Raw genomic sequence first — 6,333 nt, 5'->3', positions numbered from 1 at the left:
CCGAAAGGTGCCACGCCTCGGCTCTTCACCGGCCTAAGCAACCAAATAAATCGGAAACGAGAATTGCGCCGGAATTGCTTGAGATTCCCGCATCTTTGTGGGAGGGAACGAGCGCTGAGTTGTAGCCTGGGTGGAGGCCACCTCCACCTCTGGTTGGCACCTTGTAATTAGGTCACTCGTAGGCGGAGGCGGGTGTACCTCCCGGGGGAGGGCTGTGCAGTGCATCTGACTCTCCTGGCACACACCTTTCCCTGCTCCTAGTTGGCTGGACCGGTACAATAGCTGGGCCCAGGCTTGAGTTTTTGACTTGGGTTTTTCTCAGGGCCCCCGACCTCGCCTAGCTTCCAAACACCCCTCGCAGCCTCGCCCGTTTTGGCCTTCTGTCACTAGTGTGCTCTTTCCTCTGACTCCAGTTTTTCCTGGGAATGAGAGACATCACACACACACACACACACACACACACACACACACACACACCCCTGCCCGCCTTGGGCTACTTTCTAAAGGGAAGGGTGGAAGGAGGTGGACGCACCCGTCCTGAACCTGCGGTGGTAGAAACCGCTACGATCCGCGCTTAAAAAAGGCTTGGATATTTTAGGATTAAACGTCAGTCTGGCTGTGAATCTCTGGGGTTTGTAATATGTTTTCACATTCCAATGTCCCTGCATTCACAAAAATATTTTGGCTCCAATTATAAGCTAGATCCCGAGAGAGAGAGAGAGAGAGAGAGAGAGAGAGAGAGAGAGAGAGAGAGAGAGAGAGAGAGAGAGAGAGAGAGAGAGAGAGAGAGAGAGAGAGAGAGAGAGAGAAAGAGAGGGGGGTCTTCCAAATAGACAAAGTACTCTGACCTGGTGAAGCTTGTATTCATTCTCCCAACAGTACTCTTTAAATGATCTGGGGATAGGCAGAAGAGAGATTATGATGTCCACAGGATCCAAGAGAACCTTTGCATTTAACCTTAAAGCACCAGGCAAAAGCTGAACCTGGTCCCCTGTCTTCTAGACTCCCTACCCTAGAGGGGAGTGCTCACTGCAGTTCTAAGCACATCATCCTGACCGACAAGCTGAAGGAGGCCCTTAGCCAATGAGGGACTTGAAAATTCTTCGTTCAAGACAACCTGCTTGTCCGGGTCAACTGGCTTGGCCTTATTGGGCTGGAAATTGCAATTCTACTTTCCCTTCTTAATCTCCCAGTAGTGTGGCCTAGGAGAAAGTAACTTACATCTACTCCCCCAAAAGATTATACATAATTTACTAGTCTGGGGGAAAGTTATTTTAACTCAAGTCTGACCATGTTTTGCAATTAGCATCCCCAAATAATACAGGAGTAAGAGTTAAGACCATTTAGAATGAATGAAGAAAAAAACTCATCACTTGGTGCCCACCATTATGAAGACATGTCCAGTGTGCTGTCTTATTCTTCAGGTTTACTGGCACCTGTCACATAGGGCAAGAAGCAGACAGGCACTCAGAACAGAGAAGGGACTTGCCCAAGGTAGTGGTTAGGATTTAAAATTTCATACTCCCAAGTGCAAAGTCTTAATCTCTCACACAACTGATCTCAGAGGACTGAAATTTGACAGGGTCTATATATTTTCCCTTAGCTGGAGCTCTTATCTAGAAAGGTAGGATGATATTAGTTTGGTCAATTAAAAATTATTGAGCACTCTTTATGTACTAAGATTATAATGTGTTTTTTTTCGAAGGTGCTGTGAGCTCCTTGTTGCTAGCTAACAATTAATATAGGTATTATTTATTTTCTCTTGGTGCAGATTACTTGGCTCACTTACCACCCCAAAATGGAGGGAAGTTATAATTATATATACTTAAAACAGCCTGCAAAGTAATTAGATGCCATAACTTAACTTCTTAAGCAATGAATTCTAGGAAGCTCTTATTAGCATTCAAACAGTAGAGTAAAGCCATGATAATAAACAATATAGAAGTAAATCAGAATGTCTTCAGAAGAAATCTAAGATGTTTTCTTACTCTGTAGAACTCAAAGACCTCATGGATCTTAAAACTCAGCGTGATTAATCTGGTTTTGAATAATTGGCCTGACTTTCTCATTCTAGAGCTGAGGAATACTTTGAACAAATTTAAAAATGAACAACATATTTTTTAAAAAACTCTTGGCAAAACAACAACAACACACAGAGTGAATAAAGCAAATGTGCTTTGAAAAAGAATCTTTGCTCAGAAGACAAATTCATTATGCAGTGAGCCTGAGTGTGCCTATGATATTTAAACATAGCTATAAATAAAAATCATCTGATGATGGGGGTGGGGTAACAGCAAGATAACCTTGACCAAATAGCTTCATAATAGGCACTCTTTAGCCAAGGTATAAAAATTGATATTAAACATAGAGAAGGAATGAGATGTATTTTGTCAGCCACTCTCTTGGCCTTATGAGAGGTTTATTTTGTTGTTCCTTCCAGTTCCCTGACTTCTAAAGTTACTGAAATAGAAAGTAGAGCTTTGTAGGTGAAGAAATGGCTCTGGAATCTTCTTTGAATTCTGATTCTGTAACTGCCTAGGTATGTGAAATTTGACAGGTTACCTAACTTTTCTGAGTCTCAATTTTCTCCTCTATAAAGTGAGGATAATTGTAATAGTCAAATTACATGGTTCTTCTGAGAATTAAGTGAAATTATAAATTTAAAACACTGAATAGTATATAATAAATGGCCAGTGAGTATTCGATATTTCTAAGTGGTCTCTGATTCTTTCCCCCCCTCTTTATATTTTTCTTTATTGATTTCAAAGAGGAAGGGAGAAGGAGAGATAGAAACATCAATGATGATAGAGAACTATTTATTTATTTAAATATATTTTTATTGATTTCAGAGAGGCAGGGAGAGAAGAGAAAGATAAAAACATCCATGATGAGAGAGATTCATTGACCAGCTGCCTCCTGCATGCCCCTACTGGGGATTAAGCCTGAAACCCAGGCATATGCCCGGATGGTCTCTCTGATTCTACATACCCCTTAATGCCAACTGGAATTCCTTGAGGCCTGCTATGAAATACATAGTGATCTTTGGAAACAAAATAATGGTATCATATAGACACAGAGCCATTGGATGAAGTGGAGATGAGGGAGAAAATTCAAGCAGTGAGAGGTAGAGATTGAACAAAAAGAACACCCCTTTTTTCCCTTGCTATCAAGCAAACATTCAGAAGGCTTATGTAGAGAGTGAGTCACAGGATTAAATCCAAGAATTAACACAGCTCGTCAGTTTTATGCTCTTGTTGGCTCAGAATCTTATGTGTAAAAAGGGTGCCATATCTGATAACATGTTCTTTGCACCAAGTCCTTCTATCCCCAGAAGCCCCAAAATAAAGACCAGAGCAAAAAACATCTTAGTGGCTCTGCCTATGAGAAACCTGCCATGATCTGACCAATTAGAACTGCCCAACCATCAAAAGACTTCAGGATCAGGATATGGAATGATGTTTGCAACTCATTGATATCTATCCCTGTTCCTCTCCTGTGTGGTTTTCAGAAAAAAACTAAACTTTACTGCCCCTTCACCTGGAATTAGAATTTTATAAATGTAGCCAGGAACTCTGCCATACAAGTAATATAGCCCTTTCCCCCAGCTACTACAGTTTGGCAAAAGAAAAATTAAAACAGAAATTACCATGTCCCATGGAATGTCCCTGATGTCCAGACATTATTCTCAGTCACAGAGGAAATATTTTTTTCTGCTACATTAAAAAAAAAAAAAGTCTCTGGAATGGAAGGCAAAGTTCATCACTCCAGAAGTCTGGGTAAACATTAAGAATGCTGCCACCAACTTTATATCTATTAAAAATCTTATCATAGGAGTATGTTTATTAGCATAGAACATGATTCACATTATATTAAGTGAAAAAGTCCCTTATTAGACAGCATGTGGATACAACCCTAATTTTATTAAATATGTATTATAAATACATGTTTATAGGAGACTTCAGAAAGATACACAATGAGGTGTTAACATCAGTTTCTGGTGAGTAGGATTGTTTTCTGTTTTCATTTTAGTTACTTGATTTAACTGTAATGAAAACATATTGCTTTTATACTTGTGCAAAGAAAATCTTCAAAATATCTGAGTAAACTTGACAAGGTAACTCTTTGGGGAATTACAGGCCCAAAGAACATGTAGCAACAGTTCTGTTAACTTTTCACTATGCCCTAGAATATTACTCAAGGGCCCGCACTTGTGAAAAGAAGTCTCACCTCTCCCGTGGCCTTCTCACATGGTTCCTCACAAAGCATTTCAATATGACCTTTTTCCTGCCTTCCCCCTCACTGAAAGCTCTTCCCTTTAGCACAATCAACCCCTTCCTCTTCCAGACCAGTGCTGTGCTCATCCGTTTCATTCCTCCTTTCACCTCTTTGCTCAGCCTGCCCCTGTTCTCCAGAGAGTCTCTTGTAGCTATATTAACCCTGCTTGTCATTCAAGACCAGTTTAAACTCCACACCCTTTGAAGAGTCCTCTTTCCTGCCTCCAGGTCTAATCCAGGGAAATGCCTAGAAGACCTGCAGGAAACCCCAAGAATTTGGTGCAACAGAACAGAGACCTGGTACTTGTCTGAGCTGAAGAGTGTGAATGGAGGACTTCTTGATGAACCCATGAGAAGTGTTCCCAGAAACACTATGGAGAAGGGGGGCATTTTGCAGGGAGCCAGAGGGGAAAATCTGTTTACATTTTGTTCTTTATTTTCCACATTACCCAGGAAACCAGTGCTCTAGCTTGACTCCAGGTAAGATTTAGAAATCAGATCCCCAAAGCAGGTGAATTTGCAAGCATAGAGGCATCTGAGCAATGCTTTGAAATTTATTTGCAAAGATAGAAAGATGGGGCCTTACTGCTCTCCAGGCTAATGGAAGGAAACATTTTAGTGCATCCCCTCACAGAAATGTTAAGCTGGTAGATGGTAGGGAGACATCCTTGACTACTAGCTACTCACTAGTATGTGACCATCCTTAAATTCTGAGCATGGTGGATGGCGAGGTAGTTAGGACCACAAACAAAAGAAGGAACTGAAAAGAGATGGCCGATAGATAATTGGTTCTTAGAGGAAGGATGCTAATCAGTTATCTCCATCTTTGGAGGAACAAACAAGAGGAAATGAACCTCTGTCACATAGTAACAATTATAAAGCCAGCACTTACTATATGTCAAGTACTTTTCTAAGCGCTTTCACGTATTCCATCATTTATTCCTCACTGTTTATGAGACAGGTACTATTATCCTCATTGTAACAGGTGATGAAACTGAGGCATAAAGGGATTAAGTAACTTGTATAAGTAAAATAACGTGTAAGCAGATTTATTGAGGTCAAATTTAGACAGTCTGACTTCAGTGACCAAACTCTTAACTAGACAGCATTTAGCATCAGATCACAAGTGATTTCCATGAAAGGAAGACTCTGACCATTGAACCATCTAACACTTATTGCCTAGCAATCTCCAAGGATAGAGCAATAACCAGGATCCTTAAAGTTTGCAGCTTAGTGAGTGGCCTGTGGTCCAGCCCACCCCTTCAATCCTATTCCCTAAATATATCTATCCCATACTCTCCTCCACTGTCTTCTGCTTGTACCATCCCCTTTTGCTCCCTTCCCTCCCTTCCTTCCTTCCTTCTTTCCTCCATTCCTTCCTTCCTTCCTCACCTGAGAATATTATCCCATTGATTTTCAGAGGGTGTGGAAGAGAGAGGGAAAGACAGAGAGAAACATCCATGTGAGAAAGACACATACAATAGATTGGTTGCCTCTTCCTGCACAAGCCCGACCAGGGCCTGGGCTGGGGAGGAGCCTGCAACTGAGGCACGAGCCCTCGAACCCTTGTTATTTTGTTGTTCCTTTCAGGTCCGCAGGCTGACACTCTATCCACTGAGCCAAACCAGGTAGGGTTGCTCTCTTTTCTTGATGAACCCTCTTTCTTTTTCTCTTCTCCATTTGTCTAACCTACTGGGATAGCCCATAGGTACAGTTTCTCTCCTCTTTGGGCATCAGAATAAAAAAAGGTTGCTGGTCTCTGGGCTTATCCCAACTTCTGCCACCAACAAGCTGTCTGATCTTGAGCACATTCTTTCCCATTAGTTTCCTCATCCAACGATGTAAAGATTGATCTATATTGGTGAGTTCTCAAGTTATGACTCATGGGTGAATTAAGAGGGATCCATCAATTCCCAAAGGATAATGTATAGGAATTTTAAAAATTAATATTCTTACTGAGATAATTTTAGATTCCCATGCAGTATAAGAAATAATCTGAGAGATGCCAGTTTCCCAATGGTGATATCTTATAATACTGTAGTACAATATTACACTGAAA

This window comes from Pipistrellus kuhlii, unplaced genomic scaffold (assembly GCF_014108245.1).
Source record: "Pipistrellus kuhlii isolate mPipKuh1 unplaced genomic scaffold, mPipKuh1.p scaffold_m20_p_8, whole genome shotgun sequence".
NCBI classification, from domain to species: Eukaryota; Metazoa; Chordata; class Mammalia; order Chiroptera; family Vespertilionidae; genus Pipistrellus; species Pipistrellus kuhlii.
This window is presented reverse-complemented; position numbering follows the sequence as displayed.